Here is a 23162-nt window from a genome sequence, read left to right as displayed (position 1 = left end):
CCTTTAAATTCTTAGTTTTAATTACTTTATTCATAATTACTCTCTCAAATACTTCAGAATTAGTTTCACATGTTCTTCTAGTTCTACTTCTAGTTAATTTCAGAAACATACAAGTTTCAGTCCATGTGGATTCGACCTCGGTCTTACTGAGATTATTACTACATTGCGACCCTACACTTGGGGTTCTGAACAGTTTCCTAAATGTTGATGCAAAAATCTGGTTAGCCCCTTCAGGAACTGCTTACTTGCACAAGGAACGGTTAAAGAAGACCCTGGCTAGAGCAGGGGACCCTCCGATACATAAGTTAGTAAAGGGATTCGGGTCTAGTCGAGTATTGAGAGTTTTTGGGCTAAAGATAGTGTGTACCTTTAACCTTTGGGGTCCTCCATATTTAAAGGTGAGGAGAGGCAGTGTCATAGAGGGCACATATCCTTGTTTGGTAGAGACTGATTATAGTATGATTCAGACTCCTTGAGCGGCGAATCTTTCTAGATCCTTGGCTGGAATCTTAGGGTGATCCGTGTGGGAGTCGGTTTCTGCGATCTTTGGCAGAGAACGTGGACAGACCTAGTTGAGGTCAAGCCGCATCTTACAAAGGGTGGGTTCAGCTATCCCGAAGTAGTCTGACCTAGGTCACAGCCGAAGTCAGTGCTGTGTTTGTCTAAAGATGGGTTTTGCTGACTTAAGGTGAGTTAGTTTACTTCACATCGTAATTGATTAATAATTGTCTCGACTTTCTGCCTAGAGGTCGAGCTCAGCCTTTCCCCGTACTTAGTTGAGGAGGTTGAGCTTGGCCTTTTTCCATACTTGGTCGAGGAGGTTGAGCTCAGCCTTTCTCCGTACTTGGTCGAGGTGACGGAGGTCTAGCCATTGGATCACACCAATCGTTTGTTTGAATTGTTGACCTGACCTGTCAATAGTAAGTTGGTATATTTTTCCCATAACAACAAAGATGATAAAATGCGATCGACGGAGTCTAGGGAAACTCACATCACTTGAAAGCAGGCCATCACATCAGCCCAAACTGGCTTAAATAGCAATGTGCAAAGAAGTGACCCGATCTCCTCATCCTGCATACATGTAAGGTAAATATTTGGCAATACCATATCCCTGTTTCTCAGGTTGTCAATTGTTAATTAGCACTTTCTTCCTCCCCACCAAGCACCTAAAAGCCAATTTTTATAGTCTTTTGATTGATCAAAAATTGTCTTATCATCAATTAAAAAATCACAAGAAGAATACAAAAAAGCCTGAAAAATCAAGCACAACAAAGGGCGCGTTGTAAGCCCTGTATCCTAGACCGTACCGTTCCATAGGCTTCCGCGGTCTTCCCGGTCGAATTTCGGCAACCTTCGGCCCTTAACCAGTATTTGCGCGCGACCCTGATTCTCATGCCATCAACCCGAGTCGACTCAACCCAGGACTTGTATCTTACCGACCGCGTCGTCGCCGCAGTTCCGATGCCGCGACTCGCGCGCCAAGGCGATACCGTGGTTGGGAGATGTGGGCCAACGTTCGGTGCGAGGAAAACGCCACACGTGCAAATTTCGAGAGAATCTCTACAAAGTGTCACATCAATCAACCAACCCATCAATCCCATCATGTCAAGTACACATAACCTTTCACCCTTTCCCAAGCAAGCCCCAAAGTCAAAAAGATCTTACAAGCCCATACCCTCTCTTACAACTTTTGCCACAAAAGTAAAAAAGCCTCTTACACCCATCACCACCACATCCATCACTCCATCACCCATCACTCGTCTGTCTATTCTACCATGTGAGCAAGTCTCTCTCTCATGTTTAAGAACTCTCCAAATGTAAAAAAAGAAAACAGGATATGAGCTCTCCAACTCTTCCTAGCTTCAAGTGTGGCCCACCTTTCCATGGTTCATCTCCCATCATAGCCATCCATTTCTCATCTTCCTCCATCAAGAGAAGCACAAGGGAGCATTTGAGGCCAAGGGAGCAAGAAGATCCAACGGTTGGTAGGTGCTTTGATAGGGTAGTTTTGATGATATATTTAAGATGGGCCAAGTGAGGCCAACCGATCAATGGATTGGATCTCACTTTGGACCCTCAGATGTGGCCGATGGCCCACTTGGATCATCATGATCATTCCATGATGGGGCCATTCTCCATGACCCCATCATGATGTTTATTTTTCTTGCATCAAAAGAGGTCATTTAAACTATCCATTTTAGGTGGAGAAGGAATCTCCACCATTGATCTTTGATTTGGTGGGCCCACATGTATTAGGACCCACTTGATATATGATTGAATGCAAGGGAGGGCCCATAATGTGGGTCCCTCCATCACGCGGGTCCCACTCTCTCTCCCTCTCTCTTTTTTTTCTTTATGTGTGATGATAAGGAGGTTGTGTGGCCCACTTGAATGGACCCCACCACAAGGTATGTATTCCATCCAAATCACCTACAAGTGGGGCCCACTTTGCGTGTATTGTACCCACACCATCCATCAGTGGTGGCCCACATGAGCAGGCCCACCTTGCACGGCCAGACAGTCCAAGGACGCTGGACGTTTTGGTTGGGAAACACAAATATTGGCTTGGTTCCAAGCAATAAATCTGGCCGAGATTGGTATAATCCTAACCGTTCAAAAGGTGGCCATCAACTATGCATTTTAAGAAAAGGAAAATGCAGTCATTCAACAAAAGAAATGGCCAAATGTGAGGCCCACCAGAAGAGTTGGGCTTCACAATATCAACATGGTCATCGTCGATGTCCCCCTCTTATGGGCGAGGCCAGATCAATGAAGGAGAAGACAATCTGGAAGAGCATGAACCCAAAAAATCAAAAATTTCCTCGGAAAGGCTATCCTCAAGCACACATCGGATGTTCCAAATGGGCGACAGACAGAAACTAAAGCTTGTTCCCTAAAGATGGACCGACTCATTCAGTCCTGAGTCAAATCATGACTGACTCGGCTGAGTCGGGTTGAGTCACCCCCTATCAAAGGCTCACCAAAACTTAAATTTGATGAAGCCACAAACAAGAAACCCTTTTTGGGCCCACAGAAGTTTTGGATCAACATGAAATTTGTTTTTACCCTTCACCTAGGTCCATGCAACCTTATCAATGGTCTGGATGGAAAATAAATGTTATGGTGGGCCCCACGTGGAGCCCACAGTGGTGTATATGTTTTACTCCCACCATCCAGGCGGACGGTGGAGCCCACTGTGATGTGTGTGTCCCTGTGCGTGCGTGTGTGGGTGTGTACGTGTGTGTATATATATATTTTTATATATAATATATTATATTATATATAATATTGTATGTATTATATATATAAATTATATATTATATTATATCTAATATACCGGTGGTAGGAGGCCCATCTCAGCTTACTTGTGGCCCATGGTTGAGGCCCACTTTGATTTATATGTAAGGCCCATGGGTCGAGGCCCATTTGATGTATTAGGGGCCCATGGGTTAAGGCCCATTAAGATGTATTGGGACCTATGGGTTGAGGCCCATTTGATGTACATATGGAGCCCAATTGGCGAGGCCCATTTGATACACATAAGGCCCATAAGATTAGGCCCATTTAATGCATTCTAAGGCCCACGGGTCATGGTCCATTGCAATGCACATAAGGCCCATTGGTGCGGCCCATTGATGTGGCCTACTTGATGAATATAAGGCCCATATGATATGGCCCATTTGATGTATTTAAGGCCCAATGGGATGTACCTAAGGTTCATTGCAATGTATGATCCCAACATGGGTTATGTAATGATGTTTACGTCGGGTTATGCCTTGGGAGCAATGGCGGTTTGACGTCCCCATTGCAAGTATAGTGTTGGTTAAATGTCCGCATTATGACTTTCCCTAGGGCCCATACGTGTAATGTGTAGGCTGTCTAGGCCCACCTTCATTATGAATATCATCCATCCCATATAACATGTTTAGTTCCATGATTCATGATCATATGCATCATACGTATGCTTGATATGAGAATGACTGATCATAGCATATGCCTTCGGGCAGATTGTTTAGGGGCTCTCGTACAGGGGGTGTTGCCCTACATGAGCGCAGGATTGCTGTATGAATGGATAGTGTGATTCATGCATTCGCATTGTGTGATATGGTTACTGTACGCCCTAGCGACATCAGGGCCGCAGCCTCCACAGGTGTATCGTGGTTGGCAGAATTGGATACCGAAAATCTTGTTCTACATGGGGTGCTATAAATATCCCTGGGTGAAAGTCCCTAAACCCTTATGGTACCAAGAGGTTGCTCCAACGTCTAGACCGAGTAGGTACATGAGCGCCGAGTGCTGATTACCAGACGGTTGCGCTTTCCACTGTGTCGTGGTCGGTTGGAAGGGGGTGCGGCCTTACCCGCCCGAGAGGAGGGGGCAAAGCTAGGCTGAGTCTGACCAGCTCGAGGAATGGGTTCGCTATTGACGAGCTGAGCCCGATATTGGCAGGCGGATAGTGAGGTCTTTTCCACTTACCTTATTGTGCGCGATGGGGGGGCAATCTGGCTTGGAGTGTACTAGACCCCGGTGATATTCGAGATTTTTGAGCTGTATTGATGTGGACTTAGATGAGGATTTGTATGCTTGAGTTGCATTTCGCATTGCATGGCCTTGGTATGGCCGACATCATTCTTTACACCGCATGGCCTTGGTACGGCTAATGGTATTCTTGACATTCATCAGCATGTTCCACATTACTCTGATACTGCATAACTGCATTACCACCTTGAGCATACACTTTCACCACCCTCTAAGCTTTCTATAAGCTTATGCACGACCGTTGCGTGCAAGTGACGTTGGATAGCAGCAGCGCTGAGGCTTGGACACGTGGCAGATCATTTTGGAGTTTTTGTTCATCCTCATTGTATTTCCCTTTATGCTCATTGTACTTGCAAAGTTTTTGATCATAGTGAAAATGTGATGGAGTTTTTGGTTGTTGCTTGTGGGTTATGCCTTTGGTTATGCTTATTACGAATCAAACTGGTGTAAAAAAAATCCTCTTCGTAGCATCCCAGGATCGGAACCTGGCGAATGGGCCCTAGGAGCCGAGAATGGGGTTCTACAGAGGCTGTCGGCGCTGGATTCGGCGATCAGGAATTTTGTGAGCCCGGTTTCCGAGTTTGGGGCGTGACACGCGCCCTTGATCACAAACTCAATAAACTGAGAGCGGATCATGATCAACGATTGGATTTTTTCTTCCCACATACCTTTTCTGACAAGATATTCCATCTTTCATGAAAAGCTTCAAAAACAAAAGTTTGCTGATTACATCATATGTGCTCAAGCGCATATGCATGTATAAAATACGTGTATTGGACCTTACCTTTCCATAAGGTTGGAATATCTGCCTTCATCTCTCTTTTGGTTAGGCCATAAAGTAAATTGACTTTTAAAGCTTTTTCTTATCTATTCATTTGTTTCAATATGTTGTGCCCCACTTGATGTGTGAAATGGCCTAATTTTTATAGGATCATCCGATGGACAGTTCGGATCGTACAATGGATTGTCTATTACATGTGAGAAGCTTATTAGAGTTTAAGAAGTTTGTTGGTTTAAAAATAAGAAATGATTGCTCGTATTTAATAACAAAAATGATAAACAATACATGGTCTAAATTATATGATCCATATCCAAAGAGAAGCCCAAAATTAAAGCATTAAATTGGTCTCCAAAGAAAAGTCCAAAATGAAAGCATTAGGTAGTTTGAATTCCTGTAATTTATAGAGCATCCACCACAGTACACAGGATTAGGAACTTTGAAACTACTGATTGTATTGATGAAATAAGAATTTCATATACAATCATATAGCGTTTTGATCACAAAATGACCATATACAAATCAAACAAAAAACTGATGAAGCATATATCAGTGGCGATGACGCCTGATGAAGAAGAATCTACGTCCACAATCTACACATGTGATTGACGATTGTTTACTATATCATACTTGCATGCCTTGTTGCACCTGGGACATGCCTCGAACTTGAAAAACTTGGACCCAATGATGATCGACAGGCAAAATCCATCCTTGTGGGTGTCAAATCTGATAACACCTTCCACGCCTCTGAAATGAGCTTGAACGCTCCATCTGCCGCTACGGACTTGTTCTTGTCTGGATGAACCATAAAAGATTTTTTCTTGTAGTGCGGTCATCATCACTCTTTACGGTGTAACTAGTGGTCTGAGCTAGTGAAGTGTTTTAGTTTTCCCAACTATTTTTTTAAGCTCTGCGGTGAAAATTTAAATGCATCACTTTTGTACGGAGGAGATGTCACATGAAGAACATGGTGGGCCCATAAAACTCAGGTGTTTTACTGTATTACAATCACAATCATCCGTCAAGCATGCGTTTCTTAGGGTGGTCTGGTCTATGTGTTGGGAAGCGTGGAAGGTGAGCCCTCGAGATCTGACGGTCTACATGAGTTTTGGAACCCTCACAAAGCAGAAGATTAATGCTCCAACGGCCCGCCTATCTACTACTGGAGCAGATAGATCTATTCACACCTCTAATCCTACGGTATAGATGGCCCCGGATCACAATCTATGGATTAGATCATCCCAAGGACAAGCCAAAATGATTACTGTGCACACTATATCTTTCTGCACACTCTCAGTATTTCTTATGATTGGTTGCATTTTACAAGAGAAAAGTCATCCCTTTATATAGGAAAGGAAGGAGATGGGATGAGACCAGATTATTCGGTCTTCTCCCTATCTCCTATCCAAAATCAAATTCAAAATTGAATTTGAAATTTCAACAGAAAGGAAAAAACCAGAAGAAGCCTAAACATATGGGACCCACCCACTAGTGATTGCTCACCAGTGGGCCCCACTGGCCTGCATCCAACATCTTCCACTCAATCACATTGTGAGATAGGCACAAAAATTTATCCATCTAACTCGCCTAATAACAATCAAAGACCACACATCGCGATCAAAAGATTCAAAGGCGTGGGACCAGCTGGATTACCGTAATATTTTCACAGGTGCTTAAGTACTAAGTGTCCACCTAACTAGTACTCAATAACTCAAGCTTTACAATGTCTGTACTAGTCTTCATGACCATACCGGATGGAGTTAACTCTCGATCTGGAGTACTCGGCCAACATACGCACTTATCCAACTGATGTAGAGCGGGTCGCGGACAGTTACATGGCCAAGATGGATCAGAAAAGGCCCGGTCGACGACAAAAGTGATCCAGACCATTGAACCTTAAATCGGGCATATCTTGCAATCCGGAATGAGTTATCTAACGTAAAATATATGATTTTGGGGTAGAACGAGCTACTGAAGCCAACCAACCCTGCTACGCCGGGTTGTACAGCCCGGAATTGCGAAAAAGCCCTGGATCGACGATTGTTTCCCCGTTTTAATTTTGTTTTTACTATAAATAGTAAGTTTTAGTTTGATTATAACTCTTCATCCGTAAGGCTTTAGGAGCTGCGCCCAACGTGAAAAGAGCTTAAAATAATTAGGAGAACGGTTTGGTGAAGCCAAATAGGACACTTACTATTTTTGGCCGAAAACCTTGTGCACTAGTAGACATTACGACCGTCTATAAATAGTAAGTTTACTATTTATAATAAGTCGCGGATTCTAAGAGTTTGAGTTGTAGTTTGATTCTAATTTCTTTCCCATTGCTTGGTACCCCTATTTAAAGGGTTGTGAACTCATTTTTATTCATCAATTAATCAATTTCGAATTTATTAGAATTTATTTCTATTTTCTTGCTTTCTTTCCTCGTGGATTCAAGAAGTCTCTGTGAGGAGTCCAGAGAAGCTCCGTGGATTCGGAGTAGTTATCCTTGAGGAAGACGGTGATCGTCATCATCATGTTCATCCCTGCGTCAATTGGTATCAGAGCGAGGATTTCCCTCGGGCCGATGGCAAACAACGAAGGTATGAATCAAAATCCTATGGACGGTGATCCAGGGATTCGTTATCTTTCGGAAAGAATGGAAGCTTTCCACCGGGAGAGTCAGTTGACCATGCAAGGGCTGCAGGCAACTCTCGACCATCTTGCGGATGCGCTACTTCCGCCCCGAGCCCTAGGCGGTGCTCCACCACCCGTGGTGGCTCCACCACCCATGGTTGCTGTACGACACAACCCTGATTTTCGTAGAGCACTACAAGTGGCAAACCGTAGGGCTACACCAGATGATTCAAGTTCTAGCAACGAGGACCTTAATGAGGGTTTTGCCCGATGACCAATCCATGGAGGTGATCATCTAGATCGTGCTGAAAGAGACTATCCTAGTTTTAACGGTTTATTATGTATAGAAGATTTTCTCGATTGGCTAGCCGAAGTAGAGAGATATTTTGATTACATGGATGTGTCAGATCATAAAAGGGTAAAATTGGTAGCGTTTAAATTAAAATCTGGTGCTTCTGCATGGTGGGAACAATTACAACTCTCACGAGCTCGCCAGAACAAGGCGCCCATCTTATCATGGCCACGGATGAGACGTCTTCTTCGATCTCGATTTCTCCCTAGTGATTATGAGTAGATATTATTCCAACAATATCAAAATTGCAGGCAAGGAAATCGAACAGTCACAGATTACACTGAAGAATTCTAACGGCTGGCTATACGAAACGATCTATCAGAATCTGAGTCACAGAAGGTGGCACAATTTATAGGTGGGTTGCAACCGACAATTCAGGACCGAGTTCAGATGTACCTAGTCGGGACTGTAGATGAAGCAGTTCAATTGGCGGGTAGGGCAGAAACACAACTTGCAAGAGCTCCTGCTCGTCCATATCCTTCAACTCGACCCCCCATGACGGGTCCCACGCAGGATCCAGTACTGCCATGAGGAAAAGACCCAGTACCTCAACTTCCTACGACTGCAAACCGTGATACGGGGAGTGGCTCATCCAGGCCTCAACGTGCAGCACCTACAACAGCGAGTTCGAGTAGGATTCCAAATCCTTATGCTCGGCCAAGGTCAAACAATTGTTACCGCTGTGGCCAACCAGGCCACTTATCAAACACTTGTCCTCAACGTCCTGTAGCACACTTGACTATAAACGAAGGGGGCACTAAAGATGAGGCCTCAGAAGAAGACTATCGTTTTGATGAACATGAACAAATCACTGAAGAAATAGCAGGTGGCGATGAAATGACGGGCGAGGATCATGGCGAATTTCTAGTTGTGAGGCGATTGTTGTATGCCCCACGAAAGGAATTACATCCACAACGACACAATATATTTCGTACTCGGTGCACCGTCAATGGAAAGGTCTGTGATGTGATCATAGACAGTGGTAGTAGCGAGAACATCGTCTCAAGAGTGATGGTGGACAAGTTGCGGCTACCAACGATGAAACATCCTTCCCCATACTCAATTGGCTGGATAAAAAAGGTGAATGAGACCAAGGTAACTGAACAATGCACTATCTCATTTTCAATTGGTAAAAATTATAAAGATCAAATACTTTGTGACGTGGTCGATATGGAAGCTTGTCATATGTTACTCAGTTGACCCTGGCAGTCGGACTGTGATGCGACCCATCGGGGACGAGATAATGTTTACGTATTCGTCAAGGATAGTCGAAAAATAATCCTTGCCCCTATGGCACTAGAGAACCACCCTGAAGCCTCTAAAGTAGAGGGGAGTTCTCTCCTGACCATTCAGGATTTTATGAAAGAATCCAAGGAAACCAGCGAGGTATACGCTGTAGTGGTGAAGGGCGAGGAAGAGGAACCCTCAAACATCCCTCCAAGTTTAAGACTGTTGCTAAACGAATTCAAAGAAGTCTGGCCTGAGGATTTACCTGATGGATTGCCCCCTATGAGGGACATCCAACATCACATAGACCTCGTCCCTGAGGCTAGCCTGCCCAATCGCCCTCATTATCGGATGAGTCCGAAGGAGTGTGAGATACTTCATGGGCAAGTGGAGGAATTGATCCGTAAGGGTCTCTTGAGAGAGAGCATAAGCCCATGTACCGTACCAGCATTATTAACGCCAAAAAAAGATGAGAGCTGGTGCATGTGTGTCGACAGCCGAGCAATCAACAAAATTACCATCAAATATCGGTTCCCAATACCACGGTTGGACGACATGCTTGATATGTTAGACGGGGTCAAGGTGTTCTCTAAACTAGATCTAAGGAGCGGGTACTATCAGATTCGTATTCGACCCGGTGATGAGTGGAAAACGGCATTCAAGACCAAGGAAGGGTTGTATGAGTGGCTGGTCATGCCCTTCGGCCTATCGAACGCATCAAGTACTTTTATGCGTTTGATTAATCAAGTTCTAAAACCGTTCACTGGCCGATTTGTGGTAGTATATTTTGATGACATATTGATATATAGCCAGGATGAGGCGGAGCACAAGAAACATCTCAGGCAGGTGCTACAGGTCCTACAACTTAACAAGTTGTACCTCAACTTGAAGAAGTGTAGTTTTTTAACTGACAGCCTATTGTTTCTAGGATTTGTTGTAACGTCCACAGGCATTCGTGTGGACGATGAAAAGGTGCGAGCTATTAGAGAATGGCCGATCCCGACAAACATTCATGAGGTGAGAAGTTTTCACGGGTTGGCAACTTTCTATCGTCGATTTGTGTAAGATTTTAGCACCATAGTCGCGCCTATAACAGATTGCATGAAAAAAGGACCGTTCCAGTGGACCGATAAAGCTGATAAGAGCTTTCATGAGATCAAACATCGTTTGTCTAAAACACCGGTCTTGGTGCTTCCTAATTTCGACAAATTATTTGAGGTTGAGTGTGACGCTTCATACGTCGGAATTGGAGGAGTATTATCACAGGAAGGCAGGCCGGTAGCCTTCTACAGCGAGAAGCTCAGCGAAGCCCAAAAGAAGTGGTCGACTTATGAGCTTGAGTTGTACGCAGTTGTTCAGGCGCTGCGACATTGGCGGCATTATCTAATTCAAAGAGAGTTTGTTTTGTACACTGACCATCAAGCATTAAAGTTTATTAATAGTCAGACTAACGTGAATCGTGTGTATGCTAGATGGGTTGCGTTTTTACAGGAATTCACGTTCGTTCTGAAGCACAAGTCAGGGCAGCAGAACAAGGTAGCTGATGCACTTAGCCGTCGTGCATCACTACTAGTTACAATGAGCAACGAGGTAGTCGGCTTCAACTGTCTCAAGGAGCTGTATGCCGAGGATGAGGACTTCAAAGATTCTTGGATGAAGTGTCAAGAAAGTCACCCCAGTGACCTTCATATACATGACGATTTTCTCTTCAAAGGAAATCGATTGTGTATCCCCCAAAGTTCTTTGAGGGAGCAGATTATTCAGGAGCTACATGGAGGTGGCCTTGGTGGACACCTGGGGCGAGACAAGACGCGAGCTCTTGTGGAAGAGCGGTATTACTGGCCGCAGTTAGTACGCGATGTGGGAAAAGTCGTACAATGTTGTCATGTTTGTTAGACCTTCAAGGGGCAATCTCAGAATACGGGCCTCTACACCCCGTTACCTGTGCCTAACGGTCCTTGGAAGGATTTATCAATGGACTTCGTGCTTGGTCTCCCACGAATACAACGCGGCATGGATTCGGTGTTCGTAGTGGTAGATCGTTTCTCAAAGATGGCGCACTTTATCCCATGTAAGAAGACCCTCAATGCAACACACGTGGCGAATTTATTTTTCAAGGAGGTCGTTCGGCTACACGGGGTCCCCAAGACCATTACTTCCGATCATGACACGAAGTTCATTAGCCACTTTTAGCGGACTTTATGGAATCGATTCGATACACGACTTCAATTCAGTAGTGCTTACCACCCACAGACTGATGGGCAGACCGAAGTTGTAAATCGCATGTTGGGAAACCTCTTTCGCTGTATTTCAGGAGAAAAACCGAAGCAGTGGGATTTGGCCTTATCTCAAGCAGAGTTTGCATTCAACAATATGGTGAACCACTCGACAGGGAGATCACTGTTCCAGATTATTTACGGACGAGTGCCTCGCCACACACTTGACTTGGTCTCTCTGCCCAAGCACCCAGGCACGAGCATTGCAGCAGAATATATGGCAGACAAGATCATGGGCATCCATGCAGAAGTGCAGACCAAGCCACATGCCTCAAACGAGAAGTACAAGGAACAAGGGGACAAGCATCGGCGACAAAAAGTGTTCGAGGTAGGCGACCGCGTTATGGTCCATTTGCACAAAGAGAGATTTTCGACCGGGACGTACAACAAGTTGAAAAATAAGAAGATTGGACCGGTACCAATCATCCGAAAGATCAATAACAACGCTTATATTGTTGATCTCCCAGATGACATGACAATCTCACGCACTTTCAATGTCACGGACCTAACCGAGTATCATGAACCAGAGCATGACGAGAACTCGAGGACGAGTTCTTTTGAAGTAGAGGAGACTAATGTAGAGCGGGTCGCGAACAGTTACATGGCCAAGATGGATCAGAAAAGGCCCGGTCGACGACAAAAGTGATCCAGACCATCGAACCTTAAATCGGGCGTATCTTGCAATCCGGAATGAGTTATCTGACGTAAAATATATGATTTTGGGGTAGAAGGAGCTACTGAAGCCAACCAACCCTGCTACGCCGAGTTGCACAGCCTGGAATTGCGAAAAACCCCTGGATCGATGGTCGTTTCCCCATTTTAATTTCGTTTTTACTATAAATAGTAAGTTTTAGTTTGATTATAACTCTTCATCCGTCGGGTTTTAGGAGTTGTGCCGAACGTGAAAAGAGCTTAAAATAATTAGGAGAACGGTTTGGTGAAGCCAAATAGGACACTTACTATTTTTGGCCGAAAACCTTGCGCACTAGTAGACATCACGACCGTCTATAAATAGTAAGTTTACTATTTATAGTAAGTTGCGGATTCTAAGAGTTTGAGTTGTAGTTTGATTCTAATTTCTTTCCCATTGCTTGGTACCCCTATTTAAAGGGTTGTGAACTCATTTTTATTCATCAATTAATCAATTTCAAATTTATTAGAATTTATTTCTATTTTCTTGCTTTCTTTCCTGGTGGATTCGAGAAGTCTCTGTGAGGAGTCCAGAGAAGCTCCATGGATTTGGAGTAGTTATCCTTGAGGAAGACGATGATCGTCCTCATCACGTTCATCCCTGCGTCACCAACTTATCGAGTTATTCTAAAAACTTAATTTTTCACAAACTTCGACTAAAACCAATTTAAAGCAATACTTTATATATATGCTTTTTAAGAAAAATATTGTTTGCAAAAGTCTAATAAAAACAACTCGATACTACCGGCGGATAAGTCTCCAAATGCGTATTTATAATTTTAAAAATTTAGTATAGCTGTCACGGGATCTTCCCCATGTAGATGTGTAATTTGAAATTAATCAAGCTACTTTCCTAGCATAACTGAGTCTGTCCAATCAAAGATATTTCGTCATAGTACACTAAAGTAGCAACACTCAATCTCATCCTCATATACACAAGAGGAGGATAACTAAGGACATAAAGAGTCACCTATGGGACTGGTTACTCGCACATTGCAATGATTGGATCAAATCAAAGCAATCTGTAGGTAAAAAGTTCCAGCACGTGGCTACAATTCACATCGTAAAGTACACAATACTAGGTGAATGTCGGGTCTACAATACGCAGGTCATTTTATATGAGGTACGACTCATCTCATAACCTCATAACCTGGCTATAAATTTAGGCCATAACATTAATCGCATGAAAAATGAATGGTGCAATTATGTTATTCGACTTTATCAGTCTCATTTTCAATCTTAAAAGATTGTAGGCGGATACAAGTCACTCATATCCTCATCATTTATTATTCACAATAAAGAGAAGTTCATACATCAATGTATAAACATGGCCCCAAATGTACCTCTCTTATACATTCAAGGTTGGTCAACCCATGCAAGTGGACGACCGACCTGCCGACAAAAATAGAAATCCTACGTGATCTCAAGGTAAATGTTGATGATCTACTTACCTAGTTTATATTAGTGTTCAATACTGAATAAATGGAATATATTATTCATTAATGAAAGATCAAAGGTACTACAAAACAAGTACATCACTCAAGTTTTCTTCAATCCCATCTGCCTGACATGAACCTGAAATAGATCTCTAGCTATAGGTTTCGTCATGAGATCAGCCATCATCTCCTTAGTAGGAATGTAGTTGAGGGCGACCTTCTTATCTCTCACTTGATCACGGACGTAATGATACTTAATCTCAATGTGCTTAGATTTCTGGTGGTGTTTAGGGTCATTTACCAAGTCAATGGTAGAGGTATTATCTATCTTCAACGATATAGGCTGACGAACACTCAGTACAACACCCAAACTCAATAGAAATCTGCAAACCCATATACACTCCTGAACTGCAGCACAACATGCAATGTACTCGGCCTCCATAGATGAAAGAGCTGTGGATGTCTGTTTCTTACTCGACCATGAGATAGCTCATCTTCCGAGTAAGAATACATATCCTGAAGTAGACTTTCTCTCGTCAGCGTCATTACCCCAAGCAACATCAGAATATCCTTTAAGCTCGAGGCTTGTGCCTTCATAACACAACAACAGGTCTTTTGTTCCTCTGAGATAGCGGAATATACGTCTAATGACTTGCCAATGAGACTGTCACAGGTTACTCTGATAGCGGCTAACTATGCCAACTGTATAGCTAATATCTGGTCTAGTGCAAAGCATATCATATACTAAGCTCCTTATTGCGCTTGCATAAGGTACTAAGGACATAGCCAATTTCTCAGCTTCAATTTGGGGACACGATTTTCTGTCTAGCTAGGTAGCTTTATCCATAGGGGTTTCAACAGCTTTTGATTTTTCTATCCTAAACCGTTCTATGGTCTTTTGTATATAGGTGGCTTGAGACAAGCCTAAAAATTTCTTAGGGCGATCCCTGATAATTTTTACCCCAAGAATAAAGTTGGCTTACCGAGGTCTTTCATCTCAAAGTTCGAGAATAACCAATCTTTAGGCAATATCAATAATTGCATGTCATCACCAGCTAGTAGGATATCGTCTACATATAGAGATAATATCAGAAAAGATCTTCCAAACCGTTTCATGTATACTCAATGATCTTCTTCACTCATCGTGAATCCAAAAGTGGTGATGGCTAATTGGAACCTCATGTAGTACTGTCTTGAAGATTGCTTCAGCCCATAGATAAATTTCAACGACTTATAGACTCTCTTTAGATATTTTTTGTCCACATAACCCATGAGTTGTTGCATGTATATCTCTTCATCCAAGTCACCATTTAAGAATGCGGTCTTTACATACATCTGATATAACTCTAAGTTTAAACTTGCGACAATGGACAAGATCATGTGGATTGAGAAGAACTTTGCAACAGGTGAAAAGGTCTCCTCATAATCAATGCCTTCTTTTTATGTAAAACCTTTAGCAACTAATCGTGCTTTATACTTGTCCACTATACCATCTACATTTCCTTTGATCTTTAGTACCCATTTGTTACTTATCGCTTTGCAATTGGAAGGCAGATCAACAAGTTCCCACACTTTATTCTTTTCCATGGAAGCGATCTTCGTCCATAGCATTCACCCAATCGACCGAGTTAGAAGATAATAATGCATCCTGATACGAATCAGGTTCATTATCATCAACCGCAACACAAGAGAATGTTTGCCCCTCAATATCGAAGTATCTTCGAGGAATCAATCATCTTTCGCTTCGACATAACTCAGGAGCCTACTGAGATCACCTCCCACTGTCTTGACAAACTATAGGAGCATCATCTTCTTAAGAAGCAGAATTTCCACTCTCCTGAGATACATCGGGTATTTTAAAATTTTCTATTAGAACCTTTTGTTGCATTCGGCCCGGGTATCTATCTTCAACGAAGGTCACATCCCGAAATTCTATCTCAATCTATCGTTCATGGTCCTCATGAACTAGAACGTATCCCTTTGAATGCATGGGGTACCTTATAAAAACGCATTCAATGGTTTTACTATCAAGTTTACCTCTATGCGGAGTAGGTAGCAAAATATATCCCAAAGATCCTCAAGGGCGTAGGTTGGCTAGAGAAGAAATTCTCGCAAACCACATCTCATATGGGGTATTAGGAATGGATTTGGATGGGATTCTATTAAGGACATAGACGGCTGTTAACAGTATGTCTCCCCAGAATATGGTAGAAAGATTGGCTTGTGCCATCATCAATCTAATCATGTCCAATAGTGTCATATTCCTTCTCTTTGCAACATCATTTTATTGTGAAGTGTAAGCTATTGTGTTCTATCGAACAATGCTAATGTTTTCACAATATGATTTAAACGTTTCAAATATATACTCGCCACCTCTATCAAATCGAAGGATTTTAATCTTTTTCTCAAGTTGATTTTCCACCTCAGTTTTATATTTAAGAAAACAATTAAAGGCTTCAGATTTGTGTGAGATGAGATACACATATCCATAGCGCGAGTAATCGTCAATGAAAGTGACAAAGTATTGACATCTATTTCTGGCATGTATATTGAAGGGTCCACAGTTATCTGAATGTATTATCTCTAGTGTGCCCTTGGACCTAGCCGCTTTAGGAAATGGTTTCTTCGAAGTCTTGCCGAACACACAATGTTCACAAAATGGCAAATCAACTTTGGATAAGGAGTCTAACAGACCAGAACGTACTAGTTTCGTCATACGATCTTTCACGATGTGACCTGACCTCGCATGCTATTTTTGATATTCAGATACTACAGTTTCATTCGACATAGTAAATAAAGCAAGAGGTGCATTATCAGTATCTACGTTTACAATAAATAAATCTGAAATTAAATTTTCCCATGCGAAGTGAGGTTATTTAGTCTCAAAGAAACTGTTGTCCTAAAAAATCGAATATCAAAACCATCAAATAATAACCTAGAAACAGAAATTAAATTCTGACGCATCCCTGGTGCATAAAGAGTATCACGGAGGATTATTGTTCGCCCTATGCGCGTACGGAGATGGGAAACGTCAATCCCTAGTATGTCTTCGACAGCATTATTTCTTATATACACCTTATAACTTCCCTTGGCTATAGGCCAAAATTCCTCGAGTCCTCGATGACTCCATGTCATGTACTTTGTTGCGCCTGAATTCAAAATTCACTTGTTAGATATAGTATCAACAAAAAAGATTTCAGAACAAACACGTATATACAAAGTACCTAGTGACTTAGGAATTACCATCTTTTTATGGGCATACTGCCGAGTATAATGGCCGAAATTTCCGCAAATAAAACAAACTATATTTGTTTTTTCTGCTTCTTCTTTCCATTCCCTTTCTTAAGATTTAGAGGAGGTGCTGTGGACTTCTGTTCTGACGCATCCCTGGTGCATAAAGAGTATCACGGAGGATTATTATTCGCCCTATGCACGTACGGAGATGGGAAACGCCAATCTCTAGTACGTCTTCGACAGCATTATTTCCCATATACACCTTATAACTTCCCTTAGCTACAGGCCGAAATTCCTCGAGTCCGCGACGACTCCATTTCACGTGCTTTGTGGCGCCTGAATCCAAAATCCACTCGTCAGATATAGTATCAATGGAAAGGATTTCAGAACAAACGCCTACATGCAAAGTATCTAGTGACTTAGGAATTACCGTCTTTTTATGGGCACACTACTGAATTTTCCGCAGACAAAGCAAACTATATTTATTTTTTTCTACTTCTTCTTTTCATTCCCCTTCTTGATATTTGGAGGAGGTGTTGTGGACTTCTATTCTTGGTTATTCTTTTTAGCCTTCTTGCGAGCTTTAAACTGTTTCTTGTTAGTTTTTCGCTTATGAGTCTCTACTACAAAGGCCTTGGCCGAACCTGCCTGAATTGCATTTATTTCAACCTCACGTACCAAGTAGCCACAAAAGTCTCTAAACGTAGTGATAGAATTAGGATGATTCAGAATTCTTTTGATTGGGGCCCAAGATTCAGGCAAGGAACGGTGCATTGCTATTATCTTTTGATTTTCAGTCAATTTACATCCAATATTCCTAAAAGCACCTATCATCTGCTCCATCTTACGGATATAATCTTTGATTTTGGATAGGATCTTTGATGGGGCAGCCGATTGGCATCCTATGCTCCTGGAATTCTAATTCCATTACCTGAACTCTTGCATCTGACTTTTGCGCATAGGCATTTGTCAGTGCTTCCCGGATTCCCTTAGCGGTGTCATGCACTTCATACATGAGTATGAGTTCTTTGTGCATAGTGCTAATAAGGACATTACGGGCTAAACGATTCTGTTTACGCCACTTATTGTAGCCCTATGTTTTCCTAAATTTCTATTTTCAGCCAGTATGGGTTCCTCTTGAACCTCATTGAATGTGTGCGATATGTCGTCCTTGTCCGGGAGACTTCGCACCTCGCGAGACCAGTCTTCGTAATTGTTAGCGTCAAAATGTTGTCCTTTCAACTATTCAGCGATTAACGCTTTGGTGGTCATTTCTACATTGCATAAGTATCACTACTTAGCTATGATCTAAGGTATTAACTCTAATCATCAGCATTTTTACGTGTTATATAAATTTTCAGAGTATAAAAGTAGTCAATACATTTTAATAAGATCTGAAAGTCCACATACCCGAATGGGCGCTGTAGAACAATCAAGTTCTCTTTTTAAGATGAAATTGATGCTTTTATAAAATTATAATTGTATAACGTGCAACCTTCCATTACTTGGTTGCATGCATCATTTAGTGGAGAAGAATAAACTCTCACTCAGGTTATGCACAACCTTTATATATAAGGAGCATCTAAGCACTAAGTTTTATATTTTTCAATGAAAAAATAAGGAGAGCTTAGATCTAATCACATCAAGCCTAATTATATCACACATATAAACACTATCATAAAAATATAAAAAAATAAATAAATAAATAAATAAAGTACTTGAATATGAAGAGAGTTCAATCTTAGATCATCACCGTTAATGATCATTGTTGATGATGGATCCTTTCATCAACATTGATCATCATAGTTGATGATCGTTTCAATCAGTAATGATCTTTATATCACTAATTCTCAAAGCAGATTTTATCTAGACGATCATCTAATTTTGTTTAATATATTAAGATCATTTATCACAATCAAGGACAACTGATACATTGCCCAAATCCTCTTCCGGTTAGATATGATTGTATAAACCAACATTAAGGACATAAGTTTGATTGAAAGATTATATCAGTCCAGCAAAATGATCACAAACATTATAGCATATGGTAATATTTTACCACAAGCTCAAGCTACGTGGAACCCCACCCAAGATGTGTTTCTCATCTTGGGGTTTCTCATCTGATGAATGGGTATGGACATGGATGAGCCCATCTGTGTCACGTGTACAATTTCTGAGTCGTTGTCCCACCTTATATGGTACCGCAGAATCAGATTAGTTAGACGCTATGCTTCATTTGAGCCATCCATCATCGAGAAACTATAAAGGTTGGTTGTTTTGATCTATTCCAGTAGGTCAAACTATTGTACGGTTTGAATTGGTGTACATGAATGACACGTGTGCACTTTCAACATGCCTATGTATGGATGATCATGCTCTGTTAGAGTATATAAAGTTGACCACCATTGGAATTAAAAGACTACAATGTGGATTTACAACACCTTAGTTCTGATTAGCTACTCATAGCTATACACGTGGATACATTCATGCCAATCCATAACATCCAAATAATGGGATTGAAATACCCAATCTTAACCATCAAAAGTCAGGTCATATGTTTAAGTGGGTAAAATCCAAACAGGTGAAATCTATGCTAGAATCATCTAGTAACCAGGGCCATGATGGTGGGTGATGTCCAAACCGTCCAAAGGCACATCTGGAATGATAATCATAGTGGAACAATAATTTTTTAAAAAAATAGATAATTATTATTATTATGTTTTCTAAGGCTACTCTATAATGATGGTGTGTGATGTAGTCGGCATGTTTGCCATGTGTACAAGGCATGCAAACATTATAGAGTAGGCTTAGAAAAGATAATAATAATAATTATCCTTTTTTTTTTCACTGTTCCACTATGATTATCATTCCAGATGTGCCTTTGGACAGTTTGGATATCACACACACAGCGTGGCCTCGCAAATGCCCTTTAAACGAGGGCAGTATAGTCATTTCATCTCGTAAGGAGAACAGATGAGAGAGCGAGACTTTTCTGCGCAAATTACTCGGCAATTATGATACTTCCACATGACATGAGTGACGCTGATTGCGTTTCTGATACACGAGAACTGTGCCTCCGTGATCCAAACCATTGTTCTTATGTCACCCACCTGTGTTAGATGTTGTCCCCAAAATCTCCAAGATCAAAAGATCTTCGGCACAAGTTGTGGTCCATCTAGTTATTTCTTTCTCTAACCATCCATTTTCATGATGCATGTAATAACCTAACAAAACTACGGTCTGATATACGTATGACCCATTACGTTTCTAAGCCATGTTGAGGCCAAGTCATCATTTCTTAGGGAGAATGGATGAGAAAAGAGAGTTTTAACCTTTTTGTATACGAATTCCTACCCTTTCTTATGTTTCCATACGGCATGCGTTTCGACGCTTCCAAACGAAACCGTGAAGAGTGCACTGTCCTCAGCGTGCATGTTCACGAGTCCAGATTTTACATGTATACATATGCATCCGTGTGGGCCATAGTTCGGTTCATATGTGTACATCAAGAGTCAGGGTGTGCACACTAAGTGATCTGATACCATTCAAAAACCGTAGACAGGAATCTCGTCCAAAGTAAAAGGGCCACTTACCTTTTAGATGAAAATAATCGAAGATCTGCCGTTGAACACTTTGATACCATTGTTGGGAAGCGCGGAAGGTGAGCCCTCAAGATCTGACGGTCTACACGAATTTTGAAACCCTCACAAAGCAGAAGATTAATGCTCCAACGGCCCGCGTATCTACTACTGGAGCAGATGGATCTATTCAGATATCTGATCCTACGGTATAGATGGCCCCGGATCACGATCTATAGATTAGATTGTCCCAAAGACCAGCCAAAATGGACAGATTACTGTGTACACTATATCTTTCTGTATACTCTCAGTATTTCTTATGATTGATTGCATTTTACGAAAGAAAAGTCATCCCTTTATATAGGAAAGGAATGAGATGGGATGAGACCAGATTATACGGTCTTCTCCCTATCTCCTATCCAAAATCAAATTCAAAATTGAATTTGAAAATTCAACAGAAAGGAAAAAAGCCAAAAGAAGCCTAAACATATGGGACCCACCCACTAGTGATTGCTCACTAGTGGGCCTCACTAGCTTACGTCCAACATCTTCCACTCAATCACATTATGGGATATGAACAAAAATTTATCCATCTAACTTGTCTAATAACAATCAAAAACCAAACTTCGCGATCAAAAGAATCAGAGGCGTGGGACCAGCTGGATTACCGTAATCTTCTCACAGATGCTTAAGTACTAAATGACCACCTAACTAGTACTCAATAACCCAAGCTTTGCAATGCCTGTCCTAGTCTACATGACCGCACCGGATAGAGTTAACCGCACCGGATGGAGTTAACTCCCGATCTGGAGTACTCGGCCAACATATGCACTTATCCAACTTTTCGAGTTATTCTGAAAACTTGATTTTTCGCAAACTTCAACTAATACCAATTTAAAGCAATACTATGTAGCATTGGTCAAGCATACGTTTCTTAGGGTGGTCTATGTAGCATTGGTTCCGATCATCAGACAGACCACTCAACATGTAAGCCCCAGTGGAAAACAAAACAGATGCTGGATCCATGTCTAGAGCAGGTTAAAAACAAACTTGTGAGTACAGGCTACGCTACACCCATTTGTCATCAAAATTTTAAAAATCACAAAAATATTTTGAACCTTCAACAATCCCATAGTTGAAATGGCTTTGGACCTTTTAACTCAAAAATACAATGTTTTACATCAGATCAAGCCACCAAATAAAAATAAATAAATGAGTCGTAGATCCACAATGTCAGTATAAATGTGTTTAAGTGCATTTTAGTGTATGTAACTGCAATTGCACTTACAAAATGTATTTAGACGTGTACTTGGACACATTGAAATGCACTTATAAAAGCACATTGTACTGTATCCCACTCAAAATAGATAGGTAATAAGACACAAAGAAGCATGCACAAGTATGACATGCATTAGCAATAAAGCTCATTTACATGCCCACACCTACCAGAACACCACATGGGGGTGCAAGCCCTATCCATCCATCCATCCATCAGCACAGCACATGACCTCTGGGCCATCCAAGTGAGAGTCACTCAAATGCCCTGCCCCCACAATCTACCAGTCCACTTGGCACCGTTCATTGATTTTCTTTTAATGAACTACCTTTTTACTCACGTCTCCCATCTAATCAGTGATTCGCAGGGACCATTTAGGCAGCCAGACCCACTTACTAAAGGCAAGGGCTTTTGGGGGCACGATACTCAAAAACCATAGGCTTGGGCCTAGGTCAATGACAAACTGCCCGACTCCAGACCATTGGCCTACTCCAGTCATTAAAGGGTACCATCTCTCTCCATATGAAAGAGTAGAGTTGGTCTAAAGACACTTGTTAAGGAGAAGTTCCCATCTACCGCAGATGTAGGTGAGATCTTAGATCTTGGATCTTGGTTGTCTCATTGATTATAAAAGAAAATTACTAATATATGATGGGGATAGTCCCAAATAACAATTTAAGTTTCTTAGATCAGACTATTTTAAGCCTTCGATCATTTCAATCACTATGGCCAGTTAGGCCCAATCCCAAGGGGCTCACTGAAGCCACACCATTTCAATCACTATGGCCAGTTAGGCCCAATCCCAAGGGGCTCACTGAAGCCACACCAATACCGCTGTTGAAACTACTAACATATGAAGAAACACAAAATTTAGGCCATTCACTAATTTGGGTATAGTGTCAAATCAATTGCAGGTTCATACACCACCACCACCACCACCACGACGTCTTGCTCCACATGTTGTGGACAATGATGAGAAATAAACTTTTGACACTCCCAACTTGATCAGTTGGTTCGTCTCTGACCCCTTAAACCCACACCCACTCTAACACTGGCCAGTGCACAGCTAAAGGTCGCCTTTTCAACCCAGCTTCAACTCTTTGTAGTCAATGGTCCAAGTCCAGGGTCCACCCAAGGCTTACCAATTTAGTTACCCCCAA

The sequence above is a fragment of the Magnolia sinica genome, chromosome 5, assembly GCF_029962835.1.
Source record: "Magnolia sinica isolate HGM2019 chromosome 5, MsV1, whole genome shotgun sequence".
Classification (NCBI taxonomy): Eukaryota; Viridiplantae; Streptophyta; class Magnoliopsida; order Magnoliales; family Magnoliaceae; genus Magnolia; species Magnolia sinica.
Note: the sequence above shows the minus strand (reverse complement) of the source record.